Raw genomic sequence first — 13774 nt, forward strand, 5'->3', positions numbered from 1 at the left:
TACTACAGTGATATGACTAATAATCTTTTAACTAGTGGGAATTCCAGGAAGCAGTGTGGGCGACGTAAGGTAAGAAAGATGGTATCGGTGTTGTCACGGACAGTGGGTGTGCCGCTTGCGTGACGGAGATATAGACGGTCGAAATCGTATCAGGTGGTCCATGAGTCATGGCCAAACCTTATCGCTTGAACGAGAATAGTATCAGGTAATGGATCAGTGTGAATCTTTCATTTCGATCTACAGCCTGCATTATCTGTCTGCTGCGAAGAGCTGCTGAGAGTAGGAATTCCCTGAGTGCGACCAGCGGCCACACCTGTTTGATTGGTTATGAGAGCTTCAGGGTCACCTTGGCTAAACGCGTCGTTGTTATCAGTAACCGGCGGTAGAGTTAAGCTCCTTTCTTTGACCTTCGGGCGATACTTTTAATGAGTTTAGTCCTTCTTCCTTGACGTTCAGGCAACATCCGTGTGGCTGGTGCGAGCAGCCTGTTCTCCTGTACCCCCTCAAACACACGAAATTCCGCCGCCAGAACTTTAGTTTCCAGCAAAATCGTATCCCAACACCTCACTTTATGTTCCATCCCCGATAAAACTTACCGGCAACTACGTCGCTGTCATCACGTTCCACTTCCCTTAAAACTCCAGACACTCCATTTCCAGGGTAACTTCAGCCACGTACCTCTCCAAGGCCACGAAATCATTCTTGAGATCTAACGGTTTTATCGACTATAACGTATGCTGCATCCTCTGTTTCATGTAAGTCTCCATCCCACCCTTTCTCTGCCTAACTGGCACTTCTATCCATCTCCTACCATTTGTCTATTCACCTTTAACAGAACACATCCCACATTTTTTCTTCTATCACATCCTGTCCAATCCCATCTGCATCCAAATGTCTCATCCAGCTACTGTTACCAGGAGATTTCAGCACCGTCACTCTTACAGATTACGACACTGCTCCTACCACCTCATCAAGATATAGTTCATCGTTATTATTCCTACGTCTGTTTCTTTATTAGTGCTTCATCCCTCTCACATCGTGTGGATGTAAGTGGGCTGTCAGTACTGTAAGCACTCCGTTCTTTAAAAAAGGGATTTCTGTATACATACAGCTCAAATAGTGTAATTGAAAAAGGCGAAACATTTACATCTAATCCTTTTTGATTAAAGGAGACCACTAACTGAAAACAGAAGTGCTCAATTATTGATACACACACACAAAAAGAAACAAAACTTATTAGTTTTTGGAGGAATCCTTTCTCGTGCTGGAGCGTAAATACACATGCACGCACACACACACACACACACACACACACACACATTCATACAAGTACACACAGGTATGCTCCTACAGAATGTCAGCTGGATGCACAATGCCAGTACTGCGTTTCGGTGTATGGAGTAGGTTTTGGTGAGGGCAGTGTTGGATGGGATGGATGGTGGAAGAGAGAAGTGTGTGAAGCACTGGTGTCAGAGATGGTGGGTAGCAGTACATACTGAAGGTGACATGGGAATGTGAATTGGGAGGATGTGGCAGGAAGCAAGATGGGGTAACTGTTGGGTGAAGAATGTGGGCACAGTGGCTTACTTGAAATTGAGGACAGTATTATAATGGGAGTGAAAGATGTGTAGCAAGGACAATTCCTATCTGCCTAGTTCAGAGAAGCTGATTGTGGGGGCAGGAGCCTGATGGCCCAGATTGCGAAGCAGCATTGAAATTGAGCATGTTATGTTCAGGTCACTGGGAAACCAGCTGCCTCCCTCTGAGTCGCCAGCCACTCAAACTCCTGGTTCCTGTCTCTCTCTCTCTCTCTCTCTCTCTCTCTCTCTCTCTCTCTCTCTCTACCCACCCCAGCTGACAGAACCTCAACTACAGTATAGCCCACCTGCCAAAATGCAGCAATGGCACTGTGTGTCAAACTGGCATCATGCAGGCCATGGTGTGTGTGTGTGTGTGTGTGTTTTCTGTGTGTATTTATACTCTAGCGTGAAACAGGATTACCCTGAAAGATTTCTTTCTTTTTGTAAATGCCTATCAAAGACTCAGTGCATCAGCTTTCCAGTCACTGGCCTCCTTTAATCGAAAAGTATCTACATTCTACCAGAACTTTGTTGCATTTACATATGTTTTCAAGATTATTAAAATGATTGTTTTCATTATGTTATAAAAAAGTCAAATCAATAAATTTCATCCATTTCAATTCAAACCAAAAGTAAGGTAAGGGTCTATTCTGGAAAAGGATAGTTAATAGGAGGGAAATTAGGCATTCTACAGGGTTGAATGTTGTGGACATAAACACAGGGGGCTGTGGTGTGTAGTAACTATAGGTATGAGCGTAGGTATTGGGGTGAATGGTAGGAAACAGAAATGGGTTAGGATATTGGGGTGTGGCTCAGTTTAAAGTTAGGGCTGAAGTGAGACAGCTAATGACAAGTAGGGTAGGTGGATCAAGGACTTGTGGGAGGGGAGGAAGAGATGGTAGTAGACAGGGATGAGTTAGATTTGATGGGATGTATGATTTGGTGTTTACTGGGGAGGATGTAATTGTCTGAGACAGGTCGTTGGCTGAAACTTCGCTGTGAGAAAGGGTGTATGCAAGTGTAGGGTTGGTTGGTGGGATGTGTTAGATTGCAACATACCAGGATTCGGAATTAGGAGAAAAACAATTGCCGTTTTGGAGTCATGTTTACAGATGGTGAAAATTTTACAGAGGTCTTCAGCATGAGTGAGGACTTTGTTGAGATGCTAACGTATACGTGTGAGAGAAGGTACAGATGCGGAAGACAGAGTGGGGCAGTCGAAGAAAGAATAGGTTGGATCAATATTTGATAGGTGTGGAGGATAGTGGATGGACGTAATCCCTTCTTGGCAATCTATTTTTTATATTTCTTCTTTTATCAAAAATTGAAGAGCGACGACATAGCCGCTGTCAGCCCGAATTTCTATTTAAGAGAATATAAATAATGCATAAATACAAAAAAGGTCTGTCTGTAATCACCTGCGTCCTCCTCTACAGGGAAAGATGGATTGAGAACTAAAATGCTTTAGAATTCGAACGTGAGGCCTGTAAGCGAAGTGTTTTATATTCTTGGGAAAGGCAAACATCTGCATTTACACGCTAAAGAAGACTTAAAAAAGGATCATACTAAGTAATGCTTTATCACCAGTAAAACGGTTCAGATACTTCTCAAGAAGTAATATCCACTAACTTTAATCTTGTAACTATTGCAGCCTCTTGCTCTACTCTGGAAATAACAGCGTGTTTTTGCCGGCAGCTGGCAGTGCTGTAATGATTGAGACTGTGTTCTATGCAGTGGGGTAAGTGCTCAAATATGTCTTTGTACTTTGCTCCTTCCTGTGCGAGAGTAACAATAAGTTGAGATCATGGTGCCTCTGTTTTCAAAGTGTTAAGGGTGTACACACTCTTGCGAAACGAGCATTTCATGAACCACTAGTGATCATGTTGCTCGGAATGTATATACACTTTTACATTATGACTGCTGCTATTAATTTCAAACTTTTACTAATTCTTCATAACAGACTAAAGAAAATAGTAAATGTATTTTGAGACTGTTGTAAGTATGCCCAATTTTACTCAGTTACCAATATGACGTTCTATAACGGACATCGGATATCATTATAGCATGTCTCTGTACAGTGAATGCTTTATGTCCTAATGTGAAACTAAGTCGCCGGCCGTTGTGGCCGAGTGGTTCTAGGCAGTTCAGTCCGGAACCGCGTTGCTGCTACGGTCACAGGTTCGAATCCTGCCTCGGGCATGGATGTGTGTGATGTCCTTAGGTTAGTTAGATTTAAGTAGTTCTAAGTCTAGGGGGCTGATGACCTCAGATGTTAAGTCCCATATTGCTTAGAGCAATTTTTGAAACTAAGTCACCCACTCCAGTCTCTCCCTGATCCATTTATATATTTTCTGATTTCTCCAAGCTATTCCAAAATGTGCTTCTTCTATTACTTGCTTAGTTACTGGTTCTTCCCATTATTAAACAATGATTGTAAACTTCCCTTTTAAGCTACAATCGAAGCCCCTTTCCACTTCAGCAAAAGCAAACATGCAAGGAAAGAGCAGACCTTCTTGGACAATGATTGTTCCGATTTTAGACATTCCCCATCCATCCAAAATTCTTTTCCAGGCGAATCAGAACAACGAAATAAGGTACTGGGTCACTTCCCTTAGTGTGAAGAACTGATACACTCCTGATGGAAGCGGTCCGGCTCGGCCACGATACCAGAGTAAACGATTCTAAGGCATGCTGACGTGTGGGAGCACAACATTGTTGCAAGCCAAATACTTGTAATAGTTGTGTTACCCCGGCTATCGTGTTTTTGCAACAATTTTATATCAGTAAGTCTTGTAGACTTTTTATATTACTTGTTTGTTCCAAAAACGTAGCAAACGTAATGTGTGACGGTGGTAAATGTCGATGTCGTTCGATCTGTATGAGCTTCTGAGCCTCACACTGTGTGTGTAGTTGAAGTGAGGAGATCGAGTGGAAAAGATGTTTTATCGCATATGAAGAATGTTGCTGAGAACGTGGAGGAGCGTGAGCGGAAGATTTTGAGGAACTGCACGTGAGCTGAATAGTGAACCAAGGACTTTAAGCCATCGTCACACAAGACGAGGCAGCTAATGTTGATGTGGGGATGGACGAGAAATCCGACCGCATGAGAGACAGTGCCGTCAGCACATGGGACGAGCTGATTAACGCTCTCCAGCGGCACTTTTCGGCTTTATTTGGTTGGCAGGCCACACAGTTTGTTTACGAAAATGCTCGCCATAAAATTCCTACGTTTGTTAAAACGCAGATTTCCTCCCTTGTCCATATGCTAGACATATGGTTCTGTCTGTAGTATACATAAATAAAAAGCTTCAATATCGATGAACTTGAAAAAAGACAATTAAACATACACAGACAGTAAGGACGTCGTCTAATAAAAGTTCACAAAATCGAACAAACTCTCTTCTGACGGAGAGTGCACTTACATTTACAATATCAAATGTTACAGAAATTATTTCTATGAATTTAATAGGCCTAACAATCTTTTAGAAAACGCGAAGGTGAAGAAAAATGAATACATCAGGATGCGAACCCACTACCCACTGTTTCGTGGCGTGGCACTCTAATCGCCGATAAGTTATTAATTGGCATTTAATTATAACAATTGTTGTTGCTGTTGTTGTGGTCTTCAGTCCTGAGACTGGTTTGAACCAGCTCTCCATGCTACCCTATCCTGTGCAAGCTTCTTCATATCCCAGTACTTACTGCAACCTACAGCCTTCTGAATCTGCTTAGTGTATTCATCTCTTGGTCTCCCTCTACGATTTTTACCCTCCACGGTGCCCTCCAATACTAAATTGGTGATCCCTTGATGTCTCAAAACATGTCCTACCAACCGGTCCCTTCTTCTTGTCAAGTTGTGCCACGAACTTCTCTTCTCCCCAATTCTATTCAATACCTCCTCATTAGTTATGTGATCTACCCATCTAATCTTCAGCACTTTTCTGTAGCACCACATTTCGAAAGCTTCTAATCTCTTCTTGTCCAAACTTTCACTTTCATACATGACTACACTCCATACAAATACTTTCAGAAACGACTTCCTGACACTTAAATCTATACTCGATGTTAACAAATTTCTCTTCTTCAGAAACGCTTTCCTTGCCATTGCCAGTGTACATTTTATATCCTCTCTACTTCGACCATCATCAGTTATTTTGCTCCCCAAATAACAAAATTCCTTTACTACTTTAAGTGTCTCATTTCCTAATGTAATTCCCTCAGCATCACCCGACTTAATTCGCTACATTCCATTATTCTCGTTTTGCTTTTGTTGATGTTCATCTTATATCCTCCTTTCAAGACACTGTCCATTCCGTTCAACTGCTCTTCCAGGTCCTTTGCTGTCTACATCTACATCTACATCTATACTCCGCGAGCCACCTTACGGTGTGTGGCGGAGGGTACTTATTGTACCACTATCTGATCCCCCCTTCCCTGTTCCATTCACGAATTGTGCGTGGGAAGAACGACTGCTTGTAAGTCTCCGTATTTGCTCTAATTTCTCGGATCTTTTCGATGTGATCATTACGCGAGATATATGTGGGCGGTAGTAATATGTTGCCCATCTCTTCCCGGAATGTGCTCTCTCGTAATTTCGATAATAAACCTCTCCGTATTGCGTAACGCCTTTCTTGAAGTGTCCGCCACTGGAGCTTGTTCAGCATCTCCGTAACGCTCTCGCGCTGACTAAATGTCCCCATGACGAATCGCGCTGCTTTTCGCTGGATCATGTCTATCTCTTCTATTAATCCAACCTGGTAAGGGTCCCATACTGATGAGCAATACTCAAGAATCGGACGAACAAGCGTTTTGTAAGCTACTTCTTTCGTCGATGAGTCACATTTTCTTAGAATTCTTCCTATGAATCTCAACCTGGCGCCTGCTTTTCCCACTATTTGTTTTATGTGATCATTCCACTTCAGATCGCTCCGGATAGTAACTCCTAAGTATTTTACGGTCGTTACCGCTTCCAATGATTTACCACCTATGGCATAATCGTACTGGAATGGATTTCTGCCCCTATGTATGCGCATTATATTACATTTATCTACGTTTAGGGAAAGCTGCCAGCTGTCGCACCATGCATTAATCCTCTGCAGGTCTTCCTGGAGTACGTACGAGTCTTCTGATGTTGCTACTTTCTTGTAGACAACCGTGTCATCTGCAAATAGCCTCACGGAGCTACCGATGTTGTCAACTAAGTCATTTATGTATATTGTAAACAATAAAGGTCCTATCACGCTTCCTTGCGGTACTCCCGAAATTACCTCTACATCTGCAGATTTTGAACCGTTAAGAATGACATGTTGTGTTCTTTCTTCTAGGAAATCCTGAATCCAATCACAAACCTGGTCCGATATTCCGTAAGCTCGTATTTTTTTCATTAAACGTAAGTGCGGAACCGTATCAAATGCCTTCCTGAAGTCCAGGAATACGGCATCAATCTGCTCGCCAGTGTCTACGGCACTGTGAATTTCTTGGGCAAATAGGGCGAGCTGAGTTTCACATGATCTCTGTTTGCGGAATCCATGTTGGTTATGATGAAGGAGATTTGTATTATCTAAGAACGTCATAATACGAGAACACAAAACATGTTCCATTATTCTACAACAGATTGACGTAAGCGAAATAGGCCTATAATTATTCGCATCTGATTTATGACCCTTCTTGAAAATGGGAACGACCTGCGCTTTCTTCCAGTCGCTAGGTACTTTACGTTCTTCCAGCGATCTACGATAAATTGCTGATAGAAAGGGGGCAAGTTCTTTAGCATAATCACTGTAGAATCTTAAGGGTATCTCGTCTGGTCCGGATGCTTTTCCGCTACTAAGTGATAGCAGTTGTTCTCTGACAGAATTACAATGTCATCGGCGAACTTCAAAGTTTTTATTTCTTCTCCATGGATTTTAATACCTACTCCGTATTTTGCTTTTGTTTCCTTTACTGCTTGCTCAATATACAGATTGAATAACATCGGGGAGAGGCTACAGCTCTGTCTCATTCCCTTCCCAACCACTGCTTCCCTTTCATGCCCCTCCACTCTTATAACTGCCATCTCGTTTCTGTAAAAATTGTAAATAGCCTTTCGCTCCCTGTATTTTACCCCTGCCACCCTTAGAATTTGAAGGAGAGTATTCAAGTCAACATTGTCAAAAGCTTTCTCTAAGTCTACAAATGCTAGAAACATAGGTTTGCCTTTCCTTAATATTTCCTCTGAGATAAGTCGTAAGGTCAGTATTGCCTCACGTGTTCCAATATTTCTATGGAATCCAAACTGATCTTCCCCGAGGTCGGCTTCTACCAGTTTTTCCATTCGTGTGTAAAGAATTCGTGTTAGTATTTTGCAGTGACTTATTAAACTGATAGTTCGGTAATTTTCACATCTGTCAACACCTGCTTTCTTTGGGATTGGAATTATTATATTCTTCTTGAACAATTATAACAGTTGTAACTATATCTTTATGAGTATCCAATGTGTCATTGCTTTAAAACGAGATACTTTCCATAACATGCGAATTACAACACGAAAATAATTAATACGAAAATTCTTTAATCACCAGTTGCAGAAATCGCACCAATAACGGCACATGCTTGAAAGATACAGTGTGATGGTGCTTAGAAACAGTATATATTCGTAGGAACATAAAAACCACCCAACAACTTCATCTGAATGCGGCAAATATAGTATGGTGTTTCGTAAGTTGTGGTTGTGACGTAGAGGGTTCAAAATGGGTCTGAGCACTATGGGACTTAACATCTGAGGTCATCAGTCCCCTAGAACTTAGAACTAGTTAAACCTAACTAACCTAAAGACATCACACACAACCATGCCCGAGGCAGGATTCGAACCTGCGACTGTAGCGGTTGCGCGGTTCCAGACCGTAGCGCCTAGAACCGCTCGGCCACCCCGTCGGCGACGTAGAGGGTTCTTGCTTCTTAATGCTTCCATTTTTCATGGAACCTAGCGAAATATCATAGAGCTTGTTTTGTGTTTCATGAGATGTAATAGTTCTTCGACGTGAAATAGCAGAATGTGACGTCACAAAACTCGTAGAGCGCCGCGCCAACGTTAGCTAACTCGTCCCGTGTCGCGACGGCTTAAAGCTGTCGTCGCATGGGACGTAAAACCCAATGTGGACATGGACGTGGACATGATTTCCATCGTCATTGCTAAGCAGACTGAAAGACATCAGGCTTTCGGCGTCTGACTTTCATTTTTACTTAATTTTTTATTATTTTGCTCATATAGTGTTTTTAGTAATTTGTTTGTCATCAGGCTGCAATGGTATCGTTGAATATGAAGGGCTTATTTCAATAGTGGTATAAGTCCATTACCTCCACTTTTCAGCCTATAATGCTTCTGCAGTTAATGATCCAAACAAACAGAACGAAAGGTTCATCTCTAGCAAGAAGCCATATGCTTGGATATTTCTGGTATCTCAACTGCAGATTTTTCAGCGCTCATTTAACTGTAGGACTCTGTATCTCACAGTGAACAAAAATGGACTTGTACCACTATTGAAATAAGCCCTTAATATATTGGATCAGCAAATGGATAATAACTTCTTCTTCCTGTATCTAATAACAACTGTTGGTGGCGGAGACTGAATTTCCTTGCATGTGAGTTGTGTGGATGGAGACTTGACTGGTGTTGCCTGCCGTGGAAGGAAACAGAAATCTTGCTGACGGCCGCTTCGCACCGAGCGAGGTGGCGCAGTGGTTAGCACACTGGACTCGCATTCGGGAGGACGACGGCCATCCTGATTTGGATTTTCCGTGATTTCCCTAAATCGCTTCAGGCAAATGCCGGAATGATTCCTTTGAAAAGGGACGACCGACCTCCTTCCCCGTCGTTCCCTAACCCGTTGGGACCCATGACTTCGCAGTTTGGTCCCCTTCCCCAAAACTAATCACTCAATCAACAGCCGCTTTGCGGAAAGAATCGAGCAGGTACCGTAGTGCGTTGTCGGCGAGTGGCCAGAAGATCCCCAGGGACCCAAAATGCAATGTTGCGGCATGTTGTGTGCGGAGCTGGTTAGGCGATTTCACGGCGACAAGCAAAGGTGATCCAACAAGGAGGCTTTTAGAAAGCTGCACAGTTAAACTTGCTGGGGGAAAAAAGCACGGAGATGGCTGTAAATGGTCGTGTAGCCTCTGGCCCGGTGCATTGACTTCTCTAAGCCAGCGCCTGGATGAGAGGCTAAAATGTTGAACGTACACAAGGGAGTCAGTGGCGCAGAGCATCAATGTTTTCAGTGCAGGCAGCCTTAATTTTGTTCTGAGACACATTATTTTGGTATAATTGGATTTGGTATGAAACGTGCACGTTTTGACAGGAAGCTGTGTCAAAGGGTAATCTCCTCATCAATTCGAATCAAACGCCTAATACCGCTGTTGGTATTTGATCCAATGTGGTGTGGAAATATTGAAAGGAGGAGAAAAAACGCAGATTTTTAAGAGTGAGTAATCAGGGAGCCTATGTAAGGAGGTGGTGTTGCGAAGTTTGCGCGCGGTGAAGACGTAGTTGTGAGTACTGGAGACGGCGAGTTTGAGATTCCTGCGTCAACATCACAATTTGCATATTTTGCGTGTAACTGATAGTGACTGTGAAAGTCAATGGTATGGTGACATACTGTGCACACGTAAGCTAGGAATATAGAGTCCGGGGGCATGATTGCGAATTCTTATTTGAAAGTGAGCATCGAAGTTCATTGTGCCAGTGTGTGCATTGCAGCTGTATGCATTTCACAGAGTTTGTCAACACTCCAACAGCAGAGTTGGAACGGTTTCACCAACGTATCAGCAGCAGCATCTTGTAGGCAGCTCTGTGCTAATTTGTTAATGTGGTAAGTTCACGCACACCAAAGAGCGGATGACTAGCTCCAGCTGTGGTGCTAACTGGTCTAAGTGTGTGGGAATGTGTGTGTGTGTGTGTGTGTGTGTGTCTTTGATCTAACGTGTTAATTCAATGATCTAAACGACAGTTCGATAACGATTATAGGATATTCGGCAATTTTTTGATTGAGCAGTTCGAGTAAACCAACTCCATACTCAGATATACATAGTTAATGTCCATTTTGTCTGTATTATTAGGAATGACATGTGGATCCGATTGTTTTCTAATGTCCTATCATCATCTGAATTAACCAGCATGACGGACCAGTTACTTGTATTTTGTAATACTTTGTTGAGATATGACTACATCAAGTAAAATTCCTTTAACAGTGAATGAGCTGTATGATTCATTACTGGTTAGTACGAGGGGGGGGGGGGGGGGGAGTTTCTAGCCTAACAAATAGAGAATGAATGACAGCAATTTCATATTACCAATTTATTTTTCTGTATAATACCCGTGTACAGTAACACACTTTCGGGCACGCTCAGATAACTTCTGCGAACCATTCAAATTTAAGGTCTTCGATTTTGAGTCCTACCAAGCGTTCACAGCATCAGTCACTGCATCGTCATTGTCAAATCGTCGTTAGAGGTCTTTTTTTAGGTTTGAGAAAAGAAAAATGTCTAATGGAGCCAAATCTGGAGAATATGGCGGATGACGTAACAACTGGAAACCGCAGTCACGCAGAGTTTCCAGTGTTGCGTGGACGTTGTGCGCCAATGCGTTGTCCGGATGCAAAAGAACTCCGCGCGCCAATTTTCCGCCTCTTTTTTTCTTATCTCTTCTCTAAACGGCGCAGGATGGTGCAATAGTATGATTCACTGATGGTTACGTCCTTTTGCAAATAATCGATCATAATTAACCCCTCTGCATCCCAGAAGACCGGCCGGCCGGTGCGGCCGAGCGGCTCTAGGCTGAAACCGCGCAACCGCTATGGTCGCAGGTTCGAATCCTGCCTCGGGCATGGATGTGTGTGATATCCTTAGGTTAGGTTTAAGTAGTTATAAGTTCTAGGGGGCTGATGACCTCAGAAGTTAAGTCCCATAGCGCTCAGAGCCATTTGAACCATTTTGAACCAGAAGACCGATGCCATCATCTTACCGGCTGACTTTTGCACCCGGAATTTTTTTGCGGTAGGGGATGAAGGGTGTTTCCATTGTTGTGACTGTTGTTTTGTCTCAGGATCAAAGTAGTGAATCCATGTTTCGTCCATTGTCTCATACCTTGCAAGAAAGCCGTCTTCATACGCCTCAGATTGGCGGACAGTTTCTTCACAACACTGCACACGCTCCGTCTCTGAGCTGCGTTCAAGTCTTTCGGGACCCACGGAGATGAAACTTTCCGCATTCCCAAGATATCCGCAACTATGTCATGAGCACGCCAATGGGAGATTGCAAATGTGGTTTCAATGTGCTGCAACGATGTTCGACGATTCTGCAAAATCGTATCGTGAGTTGCAAGGTCTTAACAGACATACCGACAGGCAGAATATCAGATGATAAATGACAAGAAAAGGTTTTCATCGCCTGATATAATTAAAAATTCACAGTTGTCCGATTTTTACCTTTCCTTGTACTGTGATACCTTGCTTCTTGCCAAATTTCATGATTTTAGGTCAACGGGAAGTACCATGGTCTGTCTTTTAATTGCATTGACTTAGAAGCTCATATTTACTACACCACCAAGTGACTACAGATTTTAGTATATGACGTAAACTGAAACTTGATACTTCTAGCCGTTCCTGAGAATATCTGGAGTGAACAGACGGAGGAACAGACAGACAATCAGATAATAAATGACAAAAAACGGTTTCTTTCGTGTGATATAACTACTTATACACAGTTGTCGGATTTTTACCTTACCCTGTACTCTGAAACCTTGCTTCTTGCCAAATTTCATGATTCTAGTCCAATGCGAAGTATCATGTAGATTTTGATGTGCAGTTTTTGGATATCAAAATATGTAACATAAAAGGTCGTATCCATTGACTGCACTGAGTTAGAAGCCAACGTCTGTTATACCGCCAGGTGACCACAGACGTACTGTACATGACATAAATTTCAACTTGATACGTCTTCCCATTCCTGAGGTAAAGGGGTCTAAACAGACGGACGGACAGATAGAAAGTCTGATAACAAATGATAAACTTTTTTTCGTGGGATGTAATTACGAATTCACACTTTTCGAATTTTTTCCCCTTTGGCTGTAGTGTGAAACCTTGTTGTTAAATTTCTTGATTCTTGGTCAACGGAAAATACCCTATAAGATTTTGATGACTGCATTGACGTAGAAGCTAGCATTTATTATAGAGCCAAGGAACCATAGACCTTAATATGTGACATAAATTTGAACTTTACACTCTACCCGTTGCTGAGAAAACAGATTTTGAACAGTCGGGGAGACAAACAGACAACAAAGTGATCCTGTAAGGGTTCAGTTTTTACCGACAGAGTTACAGAACCCTAAAAGGGTTTACTGCAGAGTCACTAAGAACAGGCGGAATAACATAAAGAGAAGAAATGAACGAATGCAGCGAGATGAGAATATCTGTATGTACATACACTATGTGATCAAAAGTATCTGGACACCTGGCTGAAAATGACTTACAAGTTCGTGGCACCCTCCATCGGTAATGCTGAAATTCAATATGGTGTTGGCCCACCTTTAAACTTGATAACAATTTCCACTCTTGCAGGAGAAGGTTTCATGGGGAATAGCTGGCCATTCTTCACGGTGTGCTGCACTGAGGAGAGGTATCGATATCGGTGGGTGAGGCCTGGCACGAAGTCGGCGTTCCAAAACACCCCAAAAGGTGTTCTATAGGATTCAGGTCAAGACTCTGTGCAGGACAGTCCATTGCAGGGATATTATTGTCGTGCAACAATTCCGCCACAGGCCGTGCATTATGAACAGGTGCTCGATCGTGTTGAAAGATGCAGTCGCCATCCCCGAATTGCTCTTCAACAATGAGAAGCAAGAAGGTGCTTAAAACATCAGTGTAGGCCTGTGCTGTGATAGTGCCACGCAAAACACCAAGGGGCGCAAGCCCCTTCCATGAAAAATACGACCACACCATAACACCACCGCCTCCGAATTTTACTGTTTGCACTACACACGCTGCAGATGACATTCACTGGGCATTCGCCATATCCACATCCTGCCATCGGATCGCCAAATTGTGTACCGTGATTCGTCACTTGACACAACGTTTTTCCACAGTTCAATCGTCCAATGTTCACGCTCCGTACACCAAGCAATGCGTCGTTTGGCATTTACTGACGTGATGTGTGGCTGATGA

Source organism: Schistocerca cancellata, chromosome 7, assembly GCF_023864275.1.
Source record: "Schistocerca cancellata isolate TAMUIC-IGC-003103 chromosome 7, iqSchCanc2.1, whole genome shotgun sequence".
NCBI lineage: Eukaryota > Metazoa > Arthropoda > Insecta > Orthoptera > Acrididae > Schistocerca > Schistocerca cancellata.